We start from the raw sequence: 19,707 nt of genomic DNA on the forward strand, positions 1-19,707 counted from the left end.
GCCGGAGCCCAAGAAGCGGCTTCTTCGCGCAAAGACGATTGTGCCGCTCACAGGGCTCTCCTTAGCGCGGCTTCTGCCGAAAGACGCCCGGCAGCGGCTCTTACCTCCGGAGAGCATCCTACCTTCGTCTTTCGCGTCTTATGTAGTCTACACCTCGGCAAAACGCTTTTCCACTATGTCTGGCTAGGAAAAACTGTGCCAGCACAGAAAACATCTCCCATCGTGTTCTAGAAGTTGCACGGATGTCTGCCAAGTGTTTGGCAGGAAGAAAAGAAAAGTTGTCCAAAACAGCTTCCAATCGAATGTTCCTGTGATTGGAAAAGTCAGGAGAGTGCAAAGGTACTGTTTTCTATCAGTTGGCAAGGTGCGCACACAATCCCAGTGTTGTACAGCTTGCTTCTTCACCTTCCCGAAGCTGCCGCTCTCGCCGGCTGCCGGAGCCCAAGAAGCGGCTTCTTCGCGCAAAGACGATTGTGCCGCTCACAGTGCTCTCCTTAGCGCGGCTTCTGCCGAAAGACGCCCGGCAGCGGCTCTTACCTCCGGAGAGCATCCTACCTTCGTCTTTCGCGTCTTTTGTAGTCTACATCTTAGCAAAACGCTTTTCCACTATGTCTGGCTAGGAAAAACTGTGCCAGCACAGAAAACATCTCCCATCGTGTTCTAGAAGTTGCACGGATGTCTGCCAAGTGTTTGGCAGGAAGAAAAGAAAAGTTGTCCAAAACAGCTTCCAATCGAATGTTCCTGTGATTGGAAAAGTCAGGAGAGTGCAAAGGTACTGTTTTCTATCAGTTGGCAAGGTGCGCACACAATCCCAGTGTTGTACAGCTTGCTTCTTCACCTTCCCGAAGCTGCCGCTCTCGCCGGCTGCCGGAGCCCAAGAAGCGGCTTCTTCGCGCAAAGACGATTGTGCCGCTCACAGTGCTCTCCTTAGCGCGGCTTCTGCCGAAAGACGCCCGGCAGCGGCTCTTACCTCCGGAGAGCATCCTACCTTCGTCTTTCGCGTCTTATGTAGTCTACACCTCGGCAAAACGCTTTTCCACTATGTCTGGCTAGGAAAAACTGTGCCAGCACAGAAAACATCTCCCATCGTGTTCTAGAAGTTGCACGGATGTCTGCCAAGTGTTTGGCAGGAAGAAAAGAAAAGTTGTCCAAAACAGCTTCCAATCGAATGTTCCTGTGATTGGAAAAGTCAGGAGAGTGCAAAGGTACTGTTTTCTATCAGTTGGCAAGGTGCGCACACAATCCCAGTGTTGTACAGCTTGCTTCTTCACCTTCCCGAAGCTGCCGCTCTCGCCGGCTGCCGGAGCCCAAGAAGCGGCTTCTTCGCGCAAAGACGATTGTGCCGCTCACAGTGCTCTCCTTAGCGCGGCTTCTGCCGAAAGACGCCCGGCAGCGGCTCTTACCTCCGGAGAGCATCCTACCTTCGTCTTTCGCGTCTTTTGTAGTCTACATCTTAGCAAAACGCTTTTCCACTATGTCTGGCTAGGAAAAACTGTGCCAGCACAGAAAACATCTCCCATCGTGTTCTAGAAGTTGCACGGATGTCTGCCAAGTGTTTGGCAGGAAGAAAAGAAAAGTTGTTCAAAACAGCTTCCAATCGAATGTTCATGTGATTGGAAAAGTCAGGAGAGTGCAAAGGTACTGTTTTCTATCAGTTGGCAAGGTGCGCACACAATCCCAGTGTTGTACAGCTTGCTTCTTCACCTTCCCGAAGCTGCCGCTCTCGCCGGCTGCCGGAGCCCAAGAAGCGGCTTCTTCGCGCAAAGACGATTGTGCCGCTCACAGTGCTCTCCTTAGCGCGGCTTCTGCCGAAAGACGCCCGGCAGCGGCTCTTACCTCCGGAGAGCATCCTACCTTCGTCTTTCGCGTCTTTTGTAGTCTACATCTTAGCAAAACGCTTTTCCACTATGTCTGGCTAGGAAAAACTGTGCCAGCACAGAAAACATCTCCCATCGTGTTCTAGAAGTTGCACGGATGTCTGCCAAGTGTTTGGCAGGAAGAAAAGAAAAGTTGTCCAAAACAGCTTCCAATCGAATGTTCCTGTGATTGGAAAAGTCAGGAGAGTGCAAAGGTACTGTTTTCTATCAGTTGGCAAGGTGCGCACACAATCCCAGTGTTGTACAGCTTGTTTCTTCACCTTCCCGAAGCTGCCGCTCTCGCCGGCTGCCGGAGCCCAAGAAGCGGCTTCTTCGCGCAAAGACGATTGTGCCGCTCACAGTGCTCTCCTTAGCGCGGCTTCTGCCGAAAGACGCCCGGCAGCGGCTCTTACCTCCGGAGAGCATCCTACCTTCGTCTTTCGCGTCTTATGTAGTCTACATCTTACCAAAACGCTTTTCCACTATGTCTGGCTAGGAAAAACCGTGCCAGCCCAGAAAACATCTCCCATCGTTTTCTAGAACTTGCAGATATGTCTGCCAAGTGTTTGGGAGGAAGAAAAGAAAAGTTGTCCAAAACAGCTTCCAATCGAATGTTCCTGTGATTGGAAAAGTCAGGAGAGTGCAAAGGTACTGTTTTCTATCAGTTGGCAAGGTGCGCACACAATCCCAGTGTTGTACAGCTTGCTTCTTCACCTTCCCGAAGCTGCCACTCTCAGGAGGTAAGAGCCGCTGCCGGGCGTCTTTCGGCAGAAGCCGCGCTAAGGGGAGCACTGTGAGCGGCACAATCGTCTTTGCGCGAAGAAGCCGCTACTTGGGCTCCGGCAGCCGGCGAGAGCGGCAGCTTCGGGAAGGTGAAGAAACAAGCTGTACAACACTGGGATTGTGTGCGCACCTTGCCAACTGATAGAAAACAGTACCTTTGCACTCTCCTGACTTTTCCAATCACAGGAACATTCGATTGGAAGCTGTTTTGGACAACTTTTCTTTTCTTCCTGCCAAACACTTGGCAGACATCCGTGCAACTTCTAGAACACGATGGGAGATGTTTTCTGTGCTGGCACAGTTTTTCCTAGCCAGACATAGTGGAAAAGCGTTTTGCTAAGATGTAGACTACAAAAGACGCGAAAGACGAAGGTAGGATGCTCTCCGGAGGTAAGAGCCGCTGCCGGGCGTCTTTCGGCAGAAGCCGCGCTAAGGAGAGCACTGTGAGCGGCACAATCGTCTTTGCGCGAAGAAGCCGCTTCTTGGGCTCCGGCAGCCGGCGAGAGCGGCAGCTTCGGGAAGGTGAAGAAGCAAGCTGTACAACACTGGGATTGTGTGCGCACCTTGCCAACTGATAGAAAACAGTACCTTTGCACTCTCCTGACTTTTCCAATCACAGGAACATTCGATTGGAAGCTGTTTTGGACAACTTTTCTTTTCTTCCTGCCAAACACTTGGCAGACATCCGTGCAACTTCTAGAACACGATGGGAGATGTTTTCTGTGCTGGCACAGTTTTTCCTAGCCAGACATAGTGGAAAAGCGTTTTGCCGAGGTGTAGACTACATAAGACGCGAAAGACGAAGGTAGGATGCTCTCCGGAGGTAAGAGCCGCTGCCGGGCGTCTTTCGGCAGAAGCCGCGCTAAGGAGAGCACTGTGAGCGGCACAATCGTCTTTGCGCGAAGAAGCCGCTTCTTGGGCTCCGGCAGCCGGCGAGAGCGGCAGCTTCGGGAAGGTGAAGAAGCAAGCTGTACAACACTGGGATTGTGTGCGCACCTTGCCAACTGATAGAAAACAGTACCTTTGCACTCTCCTGACTTTTCCAATCACAGGAACATTCGATTGGAAGCTGTTTTGGACAACTTTTCTTTTCTTCCTGCCAAACACTTGGCAGACATCCGTGCAACTTCTAGAACACGATGGGAGATGTTTTCTGTGCTGGCACAGTTTTTCCTAGCCAGACATAGTGGAAAAGCGTTTTGCCGAGGTGTAGATGAGAAGAGGAGCTAAAGACGAAGGTAGGATGCTCTCCGGAGGTAAGAGCCGCTGCCGGGCGTCTTTCGGCAGAAGCCGCGCTAAGGAGAGCACTGTGAGCGGCACAATCGTCTTTGCGCGAAGAAGCCGCTTCTTGGGCTCCGGCAGCCGGCGAGAGCGGCAGCTTCGGGAAGGTGAAGAAGCAAGCTGTACAACACTGGGATTGTGTGCGCACCTTGCCAACTGATAGAAAACAGTACCTTTGCACTCTCCTGACTTTTCCAATCACAGGAACATTCGATTGGAAGCTGTTTTGGACAACTTTTCTTTTCTTCCTGCCAAACACTTGGCAGACATCCGTGCAACTTCTAGAACACGATGGGAGATGTTTTCTGTGCTGGCACAGTTTTTCCTAGCCAGACATAGTGGAAAAGCTTTTTGCCGAGGTGTAGATGAGAAGAGGAGCTAAAGAGTGGATGTTAGCAAATGACACCCATCTTCAAAAAAGGCAATTAAGAGGACTCGCCATAGTACAAACCAGCCAGCCTCTTTTTTATCCCCAGGAAGTTGATGAAGCAGCTCTTCCTGGAAATCCTTGCCAGGCACATGACAGATGACCAAATAATGTAGTTAGCATGATTTTTCAGGGGAATTTCATGCTGAACATCACTTTAAACTCCTCTGATGAATCAACTTGACTGGTAGATGAAGGGAATATTATCTGCCTGGGCTTCAGGGAGGTTTTTGACATACCTCTACATGGCATCACACATACATATGGAAGCAATAGTGCAAAGGGGAGGGAATCAGTGTCTTTTCAGTGATGCTGAGGGAAAAGACAAGAGGCAGTGGGCACACACTGAAATACAGGAGATTGCCTTTGAACATCAGTAAATGTTTCTTTACTGTCAGGGTGACTGAACCACGGCACAGACTGCCCAGAAAGATTGTGGAGCCTGGATCTTTGAAGACATTAAAAGTACACCCAGATAGAATCCTGGGCAAGAGGCTCTAGGTATCCTGGTTTAGGCAGGGGGGTTGGGCCTGGTTAGCCCCACCAACCCCTTCCACTCTCTTTCATTCTGTGCTAGTGAATTCTCTTCAAGATGCATTTCAAAGCGCTGGCATGACAAAGTTCTGTGCAGACAGAGATCCAAATGGACATGGCATCTAAGTTCCTTAAGCAGTGTTCAAGAAGAATGTAAAACTCTGGCACAAGTGTCTCTTCCCTAACTGAATCCCTTTCATGGGAAAATTCCCAGCTCTAGAAAGATCTTCTGATACGCATGCTTAAGACTGACACTGGCTGAGCAAATTTCTCCCTATGTATATCTAAGACCAGTTAGGATCTTCACCCAAAGTGCAGTCAACATAGTCACAGAATGCCTATTGTTAAGAAGTGACAGCTTCCATCAGAATGGCAGCTATTGGTCCACAAAATGGATTAATGGATGGGAATTATCTACGTGGGTTAAAAACAAAAATAAAGAGTTGGTCTTTATTTATCAATTTCATGGCAATATTGATAAGGGAAGAAAAAGATCTAAGTCCTTGACTTTCTGGACTCGAGGAAAGATTTTAAAAATTCCTTGTAAAAATGTATGATCACAATCAGACTATTGAAACCATTTTAGTTGGGAACAAAGTTCCAAAATTGTCTAGATAGTGGCAAAGAAGCCAAGAAAATAGGAAAGAAACAAAAAGAGAGCAAAAGAGTCAGCTTCAGTGTACAAGCTCGTTCTAGAAGTAGTCTGCTGGGAAAAGGAACCCCCAGCTAAATTTCCAATGTATTCCTGCGCTTGATTCAGTAACTGGTCAATGTAAAAACCAATCCTTTTGTACAACTTCTTCCAGCAACAAAAACTCCAACAGGTTGACACTACCATCATGCCTGTTCCAGACATATTTAAAAGAGAAATGATGATTTTCTTGAAAACCTACTTACATAAAAGTTGCAAGATGGTGGAGGGATTCCCACATCCTCCTTCCTCCATCTGGCTTGAAAGTATATTTGATAAAATATGCAACAAAGCACATGATTTATAAGGGAGAGTCAAATGGATGATTTGGGAATCGATCTCTTGTTGATAGTAAACTTCATATCCACTCGGTGTGACCTTTTTAAAACAAAATGTGGAGCTGAGGCATGAATCTGCCACAACAATTGTAAAGCAAACATACACACTCCCCTTCATATGCCCCCCCCTCCACACACACCTAGGCACACACAGAGATCAGCATAGCAGATCATGAACACCTTGGAAAAGACTGAAATGCTAAATGCCTCTCTTGATGGGCAAAAGAGCTGGTGCAGTAATTCAAATGCCTGGTACAAAAATTCTGTTTAATATTTAGCTCCTATTTAAAACACAGCTTTTCATTTCATTCTATTTACAGAATATTTTCATTTCATTTGTTTCTTTAAAATTACTTAGTTCTCACCTGTTGTATGTCTAGGAATATTTTCTTCCAAAAATAGAAAAAAATAGATGATATCTTTTCAGCAGAAAACATTGGTTGATACAATTTTAAACCATCATGATATGGAAGAATTCTTCTGTCCCTCTCGAAGGTGGAAGAAGCATTTGGATCACAGATCATCTACAATGAAATACTTGACATGTTTAAGATGCTTTCAATCAATTTTGATCGTCAATTGCTTATTTGTTGTAAACAGTAATTTTTCAGTGAAGGGAAAGCGTGTGTGGTATATCTACATGATATGTTCAAAGGCAGTTCCTACTAATGGCCAGGCTGAATTCCAGTAAATAATGTCCCGAATGATATTTTGCCGCCTTCTTTGGCACTTCATGAAATCTTACCCCGATGAAGTGCTGAAACACAGAGATTTTCTCTTAGAGAGTGTCTCATGTTGTAACCTATCCCATGGATTTTATGCTGTAATTCTTATCTCTTTTAAAATTTACTATCTTCTGTACAGTTTTCATGAAACTTTCTGTTACAGTAGTGAATAGCACAGATAAATGTCATTTTGTACAACTTTGAATTTACCCCAAGAGCTGAGAGAAAACTTGATCCTATACTTCAATCCGAGTTTCTTCTATAGTCCAACTTTGTTTCTCTACCATCAAGCTTCTCCTTTGTTGCTGCTCCAAGCCCCGTCCAAGGTGACCTTGAATACTTTCAGGGATGGGACACCCACAACTTCTCTGGGCAACCTGTTCCAGTGTTCCAGCACTCCCACAGTAAAAAAGGCCTTCCTTTCATCTAATATGTGTAGGAAATCATAAATCTAGGCATAGAAGCTTGGAGTGCAAATTTGAAATTCTTTGGATTTGAAGCACATTTTATATGAATACTGACTTACAGATGACTAAAAGATGTTGATGGGCATTTGAGCTGACAAGTTTTGAAAAAGTGCACGGAAATTAAAATTGAAACCACTAAAATTAAAAACTCCTTGCCATTTTCTTTTTCCTCTCCTATTCAAAATTGCATATGTCAGATATCAGTGCTTCATGCAAACCTCTCAGATGCTCTCAGAGAAAAAGCTTTTCTTTCAGACTAAGTTGCGGTTGACGTAGAACACTAGCAGGAGTGAAAGATTTTCTGGGCATTGGGGCAGCACGTTCTCCTTGGATTTGTGTGCAGAATGCATTTTATCCAAACTGGAAAATAGATCCCAGCTCTGTTCTATTCATCATTCTTACTTCATCAGGCCAGAAGATTCTGTGAAAAGTAGCCTGTGGACCTTGAAGACAGCGCATGTGAACCAGATGAGAGGTGATAGAGAAGTTGAGGGAGAGAAGAAAGAGCATATGGCTGAAACCAGAAAGTATTTCTCCACGTGATCATGGAAGATTGCAGGAGCCACTTGGTACTATCAAACCAGCCCGACTTGGCACTGGTGCCACTATGGGTCTGGGAGCCATGTTGCATATCGTGCATTTTAAGGAGCCAGCTGGCCACACCCAGCCATATGCCCCCAAACACAAACCAAGCCCTTTTCTCTGGCAAACAAAACTCAGCTGCCCTGCTTCTGGATGGCAGATTGCAGGAGCCACTTGGTACTATCAAACCAGCCCAACTTGGCACTGGTGCCACCTTGGCTCTGGGAACCATCCTGCCTATTGTAGCTTTTCAGGAGCCAGCCGGTCACTCCCAGCCATAGGCCCCCAAACAGAAACCTCGGCCCGTTTCCCTGGCAAACAAAAGTAAGCTGCCCCGCTTCTGGATGGCAGATTGCAGGAGCTACTTAGTACTATCAAATCAGCCCGACTTGGCACTGGTGCCACCTTGGATCTGGGAACCATCCTGTGTATCGTGGATTTTCAGGGGCCAGCCGGCCACTCTCAGCCATATGCCCCCAAACACAAACCACGGACCTTTTCTCTGGCAAACAAAAATCAGCTGCCCCACTTCTGGATGGCAGATTGCAGGAGCCACTTGGGACTATCACACCAGCACAACATGGCACTGCTGCCACCTTGGATCTGGGAACAATCCTGCGTATCGTACATATTCAGGAACCAGCCGAACACTCCCAGCCACAGGCCCCCAAACACAAACAACGGCCCATTTCCCTGGCAAACAAAACTCAGCTGCCCCGCTTCTGGTGTGGCAGTTTGCAGGAGCCACTTGGGACTATCAAAGCAGCCCGACTTGGTAATGGTACCATCTTGGATCTGGGAACCATCCGGCGTATCGTGGATTTTCAGGGGCCAGCCGGTCATTCCCAGCCATATGCCCCAAAAAGAAACCACGGACCTTTTCTCTGGCAAAAAAACCTCAGCTGTCCCGCTTCTGGATGGTAGATTGCAGGAGTCACTTTGAACCATACAACCAGCCTTACTTGGCACTGGTGCCACCTTGGATCTGGGAACCATCCTGCCTATCGTTGATTTTCAGGGGCCAGGCTACCACTCTCGGCCATAGGCCCCCAAACACAAACCACAGCCCTTTTCTCTAGCAAACAAAATTTAGCTGCCCCGCTTCTGGATGGCAAATTGCAGGAGCCACTGGGTACTACAAAAACAGCCCGACTTGGCACTGGTGCCACCTTGCGTCTGGTTACCATGCGGCGTATCGTGCATTTTAAGGAGCCAGGTGGCCACTCCCAGCCATATGCCCCCAAACACAACCCACGGCCCTTTTCTCTGGCAAACAAAACTCAGCTGCCCCGCTTCTGGATGGCAGAGTGCAGGAGACACTTGGTACTATCAAACCAGCCCGACTTGGCACTGGTGCCACCTTTGGTCTGGGAACCATCCTGCGTATTGTGGATTGTCAGGAGACAGCCGACCACTCTAGGCCACAGACCCCAATCAAAAACAAAGGTCGGTTTCCCTGGCAAAAAAAACTCAGCTGCCCCGCTTCTGGATGGGAGATTGCAGGAGGCACTTGACACTGTCAAACGAGCCCCACTTTGTACTGGTGCCACCTTGGGTCTGGGAACCATGCTGCGTATCGTGGATTTTCAGGAGCCAGCCGGCCACTGCCAGCCACAGGCCCCCAAACAAAAACCACAGCCTTTTTCTCTGGCAAACAAAACTCAGCTGCCCCGCTTCTGGATGGCAGATTGCAGGAGCCACTTGGTACTATCAAACCAGCCCGACTTGGCACTGGTGCCACCTTGGGTCTGGGAACCATCCTGCCTATCGTGGATTTTAAGGAGCCAGCCGGCTACTCCCAGCCACAGGCCCCCAACAAAAACCACGGCCCTTTTTTCTCGCAAACAAAACTTAGCTGCCTCACTTCTGGATGGCAGATTGCAGGAGTCACTTGGTGTAATCAAACCAGCCCGACTTGGCACTGGTGCCACCTTGGGTCTGGGAACCATCCTGCGTATCGTGGATTCTAAGGAGCCAGCCGGCCACTCCCAGCCACAGGCCCCCAAACAAAATCAACGGCGCTGTTCCCTGGAAAACAAAACACGCCTGCCAACTTTTTGATGGAGTTTGCAGGAGCCACTTGGTACTATCAAACCAGCCCAACTTGGCACTGGTGCCACCATGGGTCTGGTAAACATCCTGCGTATCGTGGATTCTTAGGAGCCAGCCGGCCACTCCTAGCCACAGGCCCCCAAACAAAAACCTAGGCCTATTTCTCTGGCAAACAAAAGTAAGCTGCCCCGCTTCTGGATGGCAGATTGCAGGAGACACTTGGGACTATCAAACCAGCCCAACTTGGCACTGGTGCCACCTTGGATCTGGGAACCATGCTGTGTATCGTGGATTTTCAGGGGCCAGCCGGCCACTCTCAGCCATATGCCCCCAAACAGAAACCTCGGCCCGTTTCTCTGGCAAACAAAACTCAACTGCCCCTCTTCTGGATGGCAAATTGCAAGATGAACTTGATACTAAAACCGCAGGCCGACTTGGTAGTGGTGACACCTTGGGCCTGGGAACCATCATGCGTATCGAGCATTTTAAGGAGCCAGCCGGCCACTCCCAGCAATATGCCCCCAAAAACAATCCACGGAATTTTTCTCTGGCAAACAAAAATCAGCTGCCCCGCTTCTGGATGGCAGATTGCAGGAGCCACTTTGACCCATCAAACCAGCCCGACTTGGCACTGGTGCCACCTTGCATCCTGGAACCATGCTGCCTAGCGTGGATTTTCAGGGGCCAGCCGGCCACTCTCAGCTATATGCCCCCAAACAAAACCCACGGCCCGTTTCCCTGGCAAACAAAAGTAAGCTGCCCCGCTTCTGGATGGCAGATTGCAGGAACCACTTGGTACTATCAAACCAGCCCGACTTGGCACTGGTGCCACCTTGGGTCTGGGAACCATCCTGCGTATCGTGGATTCTAAGGAGCCAGCCGGCCACTCCCAGCCACAGGCCCCCAAATACAAACAACGGCGCTTTTCCCTGGAAAACAAAACTCGCCTGCCAACTTTTTGATGGCAGATTGCAGGAGCAACTTGGTACTATCAAACTAGCCCAACTTGGCACTGGTGCCACCATGGGTCTGGTAACCATCCTGCCTATTGTAGCTTTCCAGGAGCCAGCCGGTCACTCCCAGCCATAGGCCCCCAGTCACAAACCTCGGCCCGTTTCCCTGGCAAACAAAAGTAAGCTGCCCCGCTTCTGGATGGCAGATTGCAGGAGCCACTTGGTACTATCAAACCAGCCCGACTTGGCACTGGTGCCACCTTGGGTCTGGGAACCATGCTGCGTATCGCAGATTCTAAGGCGCCAGTCGGCCACTCCCAGCCACAAGACCCCAAACACAAACAACGGCGCTTTTCTCTGGCAAACAAAACTCAACTGCCCCTCTTCTGGATGGCAAATTGCAGGACGCACTTGGTACTATCAAACCAGCACGACTTGGCACTGTTGCCACCTTGGGTCTGGGAACCATCCTGCGTATTGTGGATTGTCAGGAGCCAGCTGGACACTCTCGGCCACAGACCCCAATCAAAAACAACGGCCCGTTTCACAGGCAAACAAAACTCAGCTGCCCCGCTTCTGGATGGGAGATTGCAGGAGGCACTTGACACTGTGAAACCAGCCCCAATTGGCACTGGTGCCACCTTGGGTCTGGGAACCATGCTGCGTATCATGGATTTTCAGGAGCCAGCCGGCCACTCCCAGCCATAGGCCCCCAAACAAATCCACAGCCTTTTTCTCTGGCAAACAAAATTCAGCTGCCCCGCTTCTGGATGGCAGATTGCAGGAGCCACTTGGGACTATCACACCAGCACAACATGGCACTGGTGCCACCTTGGATCTGGGAATCATCCTTCCTATCGTGGATTTTCAGGGGCCGGCCGGTCACTCTCAGCCATAGGCCCCAAACACAAACCACGGCCCTTTTCTCTGGAAAACAAAACTCAACTGCCCCTCTTCTGGATGGCAGATTGCAGGAGCCACTGGGTACTATGAAACCAGCCCTACTTGGCACTGGTGCCACCTTGGGTCTGGGAACCATGCTGCGTATCATGGATTTTCAGGAGCCAGCCGTCCACTGCCAGCCACAGGCCCCCAAACACAAACAACAGCCTTTTTCTCTGGCAAACAAAACTCAGCTGCCCCGCTTCTGGATGGCAGATTGCAGGAGCCACTTGGTACTATCAAACCAGCCCGACTTGGCACTGGTGCCACCTTGGGTCTGGGAACCATCCTGCCTATCGTGGATTTTAAGGAGCCAGCCGGCTACTCCCAGCCACAGGCCCCCAACAAAAACCACGGCCCTTTTTTCTCGCAAACAAAACTTAGCTGCCTCACTTCTGGATGGCAGATTGCAGGAGTCACTTGGTGTAATCAAACCAGCCCGACTTGGCACTGGTGCCACCTTGGGTCTGGGAACCATCCTGCGTATCGTGGATTCTAAGGAGCCAGCCGGCCACTCCCAGCCACAGGCCCCCAAACAAAATCAACGGCGCTGTTCCCTGGAAAACAAAACACGCCTGCCAACTTTTTGATGGAGTTTGCAGGAGCCACTTGGTACTATCAAACCAGCCCAACTTGGCACTGGTGCCACCATGGGTCTGGTAAACATCCTGCGTATCGTGGATTCTTAGGAGCCAGCCGGCCACTCCTAGCCACAGGCCCCCAAACAAAAACCTAGGCCTATTTCTCTGGCAAACAAAAGTAAGCTGCCCCGCTTCTGGATGGCAGATTGCAGGAGACACTTGGGACTATCAAACCAGCCCAACTTGGCACTGGTGCCACCTTGGATCTGGGAACCATGCTGTGTATCGTGGATTTTCAGGGGCCAGCCGGCCACTCTCAGCCATATGCCCCCAAACAGAAACCTCGGCCCGTTTCTCTGGCAAACAAAACTCAACTGCCCCTCTTCTGGATGGCAAATTGCAAGATGAACTTGATACTAAAACCGCAGGCCGACTTGGTAGTGGTGACACCTTGGGCCTGGGAACCATCATGCGTATCGAGCATTTTAAGGAGCCAGCCGGCCACTCCCAGCAATATGCCCCCAAAAACAATCCACGGAATTTTTCTCTGGCAAACAAAAATCAGCTGCCCCGCTTCTGGATGGCAGATTGCAGGAGCCACTTTGACCCATCAAACCAGCCCGACTTGGCACTGGTGCCACCTTGCATCCTGGAACCATGCTGCCTAGCGTGGATTTTCAGGGGCCAGCCGGCCACTCTCAGCTATATGCCCCCAAACAAAACCCACGGCCCGTTTCCCTGGCAAACAAAAGTAAGCTGCCCCGCTTCTGGATGGCAGATTGCAGGAACCACTTGGTAGTATCAAACCAGCCCGACTTGGCACTGGTGCCACCTTGGGTCTGGGAACCATCCTGCGTATCGTGGATTCTAAGGAGCCAGCCGGCCACTCCCAGCCACAGGCCCCCAAATACAAACAACGGCGCTTTTCCCTGGAAAACAAAACTCGCCTGCCAACTTTTTGATGGCAGATTGCAGGAGCAACTTGGTACTATCAAACCAGCCCAACTTGGCACTGGTGCCACCATGGGTCTGGTCACCATCCTGCCTATTGTAGCTTTCCAGGAGCCAGCCGGTCACTCCCAGCCATAGGCCCCCAGTCACAAACCTCGGCCCGTTTCCCTGGCAAACAAAAGTAAGCTGCCCCGCTTCTGGATGGCAGATTGCAGGAGCCACTTGGTACTATCAAACCAGCCCGACTTGGCACTGGTGCCACCTTGGGTCTGGGAACCATGCTGCGTATCGCAGATTCTAAGGCGCCAGTCGGCCACTCCCAGCCACAAGACCCCAAACACAAACAACGGCGCTTTTCTCTGGCAAACAAAACTCAACTGCCCCTCTTCTGGATGGCAAATTGCAGGACGCACTTGGTACTATCAAACCAGCACGACTTGGCACTGGTGCCACCTTGGGTCTGGGAACCATCCTGCGTATTGTGGATTGTCAGGAGCCAGCTGGACACTCTCGGCCACAGACCCCAATCAAAAACAACGGCCCGTTTCACAGGCAAACAAAACTCAGCTGCCCCGCTTCTGGATGGGAGATTGCAGGAGGCACTTGACACAGTGAAACCAGCCCCAATTGGCACTGGTGCCACCTTGGGTCTGGGAACCATGCTGCGTATCATGGATTTTCAGGAGCCAGCCGGCCACTCCCAGCCATAGGCCCCCAAACAAAAACCACAGCCTTTTTCTCTGGAAACCAAAATTCAGCTGCCCCGCTTCTGGATGGCAGATTGCAGGAGCCACTTGGGACTATCACACCAGCACAACATGGCACTGGTGCCACCTTGGATCTGGGAATCATCCTTCCTATCGTGGATTTTCAGGGGCCAGCCGGTCACTCTCAGCCATAGGCCCCAAACACAAACCACGGCCCTTTTCTCTGGAAAACAAAACTCAACTGCCCCTCTTCTGGATGGCAGATTGCAGGAGCCACTGGGTACTATGAAACCAGCCCTACTTGGCACTGGTGCCACCTTGGGTCTGGGAACCATGCTGCGTATCATGGATTTTCAGGAGCCAGCCGTCCACTGCCAGCCACAGGCCCCGAAACACAAACAACAGCCTTTTTCTCTGGCAAACAAAATTCAGCTGCCCCGCTTCTGGATGGCAGATTGCAGGAACCACTTGGTACTAACAAACCAGCCCGACTTGGCACTGGTGCCACCTTGGGTCTGGGAACCATCCTGCGTATCGTGGATTCTAAGGAGCCAGCTGGCCACTCCCAGCCACAGGCCCCAAAACACACACAACGGCGCTTTTCCCTGGAAAACAAAACTCGCCTGCCAACTTTTTGATGGCAGATTGCAGGAGCCACTTGGTACTATCAAACCAGCCCAACTTGGCACTGGTGCCACCATGGGTCTGGTCACCATCCTGCCTATCGTAGCTTTTCAGGAGCCAGCCGGTCACTCCCTGCCATAGGCCCCGAGACACAAAGCTCGGCCCGTTTCCCTGGCAAACACAAGTAAGCTGCCCCGCTTCTGGATGGCAGATTGCAGGAGCCACTTGGTGCTATCAAACCAGCCCGACTTGGCACTGGTACCACCTTGGGTCTGGGAACCATCCTGCCTATCGTGGATTTTAAGGAGCCAGCCGGCTACTCCCAGCCACAGGCCCCCAACAAAAACCACGGCCCTTTTTTCTGGCAAACAAAACTTAGCTGCCTCACTTATGGATGGCAGATTGCAGGAGCCACTTGGTGTAATCAAACCAGCCCGACTTGGCACTGGTGTCACCTTGGGTCTGGGAACCATCCTGCGTATCGTGGATTCTAAGGAGCCAGCTGGCCACTCCCAGCCACAGGCCCCCAAACAAAATCAACGGCGCTGGTCCCTGGAAAACAAAACACGCCTGCCAACTTTTTGATGGAGTTTGCAGGAGCCACTTGGTACTATCAAACCAGCCCAACTTGGCACTGGTGCCACCATGGGTCTGGTAAACATCCTGCGTATCCTGGATTCTTAGGAGCCAGCAGGCCACTCCTAGCCACAGGACCCCAAACAAAAACCTAGGCCTATTTCTCTGGTAAACAAAAGTAAGCTGCCCCGCTTCTGGATGGCAGATTGCAGGAGACACTTGGGACTATCAAACCAGCCCAACTTGGCACTGGTGCCACCTTGGATCTGGGAACCATGTTGTGTATCGTGGATTTTCAGGGGCCAGCCGGCCACTCTCAGCCATATGTCCCCAAACAGAAACCTCGGCCCGTTTCTCTGGCAAACAAAACTCAACTGCCCCTCTTCTGGATGGCAAATTGCAGGATGAACTTGATACTAAAACCGCAGGCCGACTTGGTAGTGGTGACACCTTGGGCCTGGGAACCATCATGCATATCGAGCATTTTAAGGAGCCAGCCGGCCACTCCCAGCAATATGCCCCCAAAAACAATCCACGGAATTTTTCTCTGGCAAACAAAAATCAGCTGCCCCGCTTCTGGATGGCAGATTGCAGGAGCCACTTTGCACCATCAAACCAGCCCGACTTGGCACTGGTGCCACCTTGCATCTGGGAACCATGCTGCCTAGCGTGGATTTTCAGGGGCCAGCGGGCCACTCTCAGCTATATGCCCCCAAACAAAACCCACGGCCCGTTTCCCTGGCAAACAAAAGTAAGCTGCCCTGCTTCTGGATGGCAGATTGCAGGAACCACTTGGTAGTATCAAACCAGCCCGACTTGGCACTGGTGCCACCTTGGGTCTGGGAACCATCCTGCGTATCGCGGATTCTAAGGAGCCAGCCGGCCACTCCCAGCCACAGGCCCCCAAACAAAAACAACGGCGCTTTTCCCTGGAAAACAAAACTCGCCTGCCAACTTTTTGATGGCAGATTGCAGGAGCAACTTGGTACTATCAAACCAGCCCAACTTGGCACTGGTGCCACCATGGGTCTGGTCACCATCCTGCCTATTGTAGATTTCCAGGAGCCAGCCGGTCACTCCCAGCCATAGGCCCCCAGACACAAACCTCGGCCCGTTTCCCTGGGAAACAAAAGTAAACTGCCCCGCTTCTGGATGGCAGATTGCAGGAGCCACTTGGTACTATCAAACCAGCCCAACTTGGAACTGGTGCCACCTTGGGTCTGGGAACCATCCTGCATATTGTGGATTGTCAGGAGCCAGCTGAACATTCTCGGCCACAGACCCCAATCAAAAACAACGGCCCGTTTCACAGGCAAACAAAACTCAGCTGCCCCGCTTCTGGATGGGAGATTGCAGGAGGCACTTGACACTGTGAAACCAGCCCCACTTGGCACTGGTGCCACCTTGGGTCTGGGAACCATGCTGCGTATCATGGATTTTCAGGAGCCAGCCGGCCACTCCCAGCCATAGGCCCCCAAACAAAAACCACAGCCTTTTTCTCTGGCAAACAAAATTCAGCTGCCCCACTTCTGGATGGCAGATTGCAGGAGCCACTTGGGACTATCACACCAGCACAACATGGCACTGGTGCCACCTTGGATATGGGAACCATCCCTCCTATCGTGGATTTTCAGGGGCCAGCCGGTCACTCTCAGCCATAGGCCCCAAACACAAACCACGGCCCTTTTCTCTGGAAAACAAAACTCAACTGCCCCTCTTCCTGATGGGAGATTGCAGGAGCCACTGGGTACTATGAAACTAGTCCTACTTGGCACTGGTGCCACCTTGGGTCTGGGAACCATGCTGCGTATCATGGATTTTCAGGAGCCAGCCGTCCACTGCCAGCCACAGGCCCCGAAACACAAACAACAGCCTTTTTCTCTGGCAAACAAAATTCAGCTGCCCCGCTTCTGGATGGCAGATTGCAGGAACCACTTGGTACTAACAAACCAGCCCGACTTGGCACTGGTGCCACCTTGGGTCTGGGAACCATCCTGCGTATCGTGGATTCTAAGGAGCCAGCTGGCCACTCCCAGCCACAGGCCCCAAAATACACACAACGGCGCTTTTCCCTGGAAAACAAAACTCGCCTGCCAACTTTTTGATGGCAGATTGCAGGAGCCACTTGGTACTATCAAACCAGCCCAACTTGGCACTGGTGCCACCATGGGTCTGGTCACCATCCTGCCTATCGTAGCTTTTCAGGAGCCTGCCGGTCACTCCCAGCCATAGGCCCCCAGAAAAAAACCTCGGTCCGTTTCCCTGGAAAACAAAAGTAAGCTGCCCCGCTTCTGGATGGCAGATTGCAGGAGCCACTTGGTGCTATCAAACCAGCCCGACTTGGCACTGGTGCCACCTTGGGTCTGGGAACCATCCTGCGTATCCTGTGTTCTAAGGAGCCAGCCGGCCACTCCCAGCCACAGTCCCCCAAACACAAACAACGGCGCTTTTCCCTGGAAAACAAAACTGACCTGCCAACTTTTTGATGGCAGATTGCAGGAGCAACTTGGTACTATCAAACCAGCCCAACTTGGCACTGGTGCCACCATGGGTCTGGTCACCATCCTGCCTATCGTAGCTTTTCACGAGCCAGCCGGTCACTCCCAGCCATAGGTCCCCAGACAAATACCTCGGCCCGTTTCCCTGGCAAACAAAAGTAAGCTGCCCCGCTTCTGGATGGCAGATTGCAGGAGCCACTTGGTGCTATCAAACCAGCCCGACTTGGCACTGGTGCCACCTTGGGTCTGGGAACCATCCTGCCTATCGTGGATTTTAAGGAGCCAGCCGGCTACTCCCAGCCACAGGCCCCCAACAAAAACCACGGCCCTTTTTTCTGGCAAACAAAACTTAGCTGCCTCACTTATGGATGGCAGATTGCAGGAGCCACTTGGTGTAATCAAACCAGCCCGACTTGGCACTGGTGTCACCTTGGGTCTGGGAACCATCCTGCGTATCGTGGATTCTAAGGAGCCAGCCGGCCACTCCCAGCCACAGGCCCCCAAACAAAATCAACGGCGCTGTTCCCTGGAAAACAAAACACGCCTGCCAACTTTTTGATGGAGTTTGCAGGAGCCACTTGGTACTATCAAACCAGCCCAACTTGGCACTGGTGCCACCATGGGTCTGGTAAACATACTGCGTATCGTGGATTCTTAGGAGCCAGCAGGCCACTCCTAGCCACAGGCCCCCAAACAAAAACCTAGGCCTATTTCTCTGGCAAACAAAAGTAAGCTGCCCCGCTTCTGGATGGCAGATTGCAGGAGACACTTGGGACTATCAAACCAGCCCAACTTGGCACTGGTGCCACCTTGGATCTGGGAACCATGTTGTGTATCGTGGATTTTCAGGGGCCAGCCGGCCACTCTCAGCCATATGTCCCCAAACAGAAACCTCGGCCCGTTTCTCTGGCAAACAAAACTCAACTGCCCCTCTTCTGGATGGCAAATTGCAGGGTGAACTTGATACTAAAACCGCAGGCCGACTTGGTAGTGGTGACACCTTGGGCCTGGGAACCATCATGCGTATCGAGCATTTTAAGGAGCCAGCCGGCCACTCCCAGCAATATGCCCCCAAAAACAATCCACGGAATTTTTCTCTGGCAAACAAAAATCAGCTGCCCCGCTTCTGGATGGCAGATTGCAGGAGCCACTTTGCACCATCAAACCAGCCCGACTTGGCACTGGTGCCACCTTGCATCTGGGAACCATGCTGCCTAGCGTGGATTTTCAGGGGCCAGCGGGCCACTCTCAGCTATATGCCCCCAAACAAAACCCACGGCCCGTTTCCCTGGCAAACAAAAGTAAGCTGCCCCGCTTCTGGATGGCAGATTGCAGGAACCACTTGGTAGTATCAAACCAGCCCGACTTGGCACTGGTGCCACCTTGGGTCTGGGAACCATCCTGCGTATCGTGGATTCTAAGGAGCCAGCCGGCCACTCCCAGCCACAGGCCCCCAAACACAAACAACGGCGCTTTTCCCTGGAAAACAAAACTCGCCTGCCAACTTTTTGATGGCAGATTGCAGGAGCTACTTGGTACTATCAAACCAGCCCAACTTGGCACTGGTGCCACCATGGGTCTGGTCACCATCCTGCCTATTGTAGCTTTCCAGGAGCCAGCCGGTCACTCCCAGCCATAGGCCCCCAAACACAAACCTCGGCCCGTTTCCCTGGCAAACAAAAGTAAGCTGCCCCGCTTCTGGATGGCAGATTGCAGGAGCCACTTGGTACTATCAAACCAGCCCAACTTGGAACTGGTGCCACCTTGGGTCTGGGAACCATGCTGCGTATCGCAGTTTCTAAGGCGCCAGTCGGCCACTCCCAGCCACAAGCCCCCAAACACAAACAACGGCGCTTTTCTCTGGCAAACAAAACTCAACTGCCCCTCTTCTGGATGGCAAATTGCAGGACGCACTTGGTACTATAAAAACAGCCCGACTTGGCACTGGTGCCACCTTGGGTCTGGGAACCATCCTGCGTATCGATCTTTTTAATGAGACAGCCGGCCACTCCCAGCCATATGCCCCCAAACACAACCCACGGCCCTTTCCTCTGGCAAACAAAACTCAGCTGCACCGCTTCTGGATGGCAGATTGCAGGAGCCACTTGGTACTATCAAACCAGCAAGACTTGGCACTGG

The sequence above is a fragment of the Melospiza melodia genome, chromosome 6 (assembly GCF_035770615.1).
Source record: "Melospiza melodia melodia isolate bMelMel2 chromosome 6, bMelMel2.pri, whole genome shotgun sequence".
NCBI classification, from domain to species: Eukaryota; Metazoa; Chordata; class Aves; order Passeriformes; family Passerellidae; genus Melospiza; species Melospiza melodia.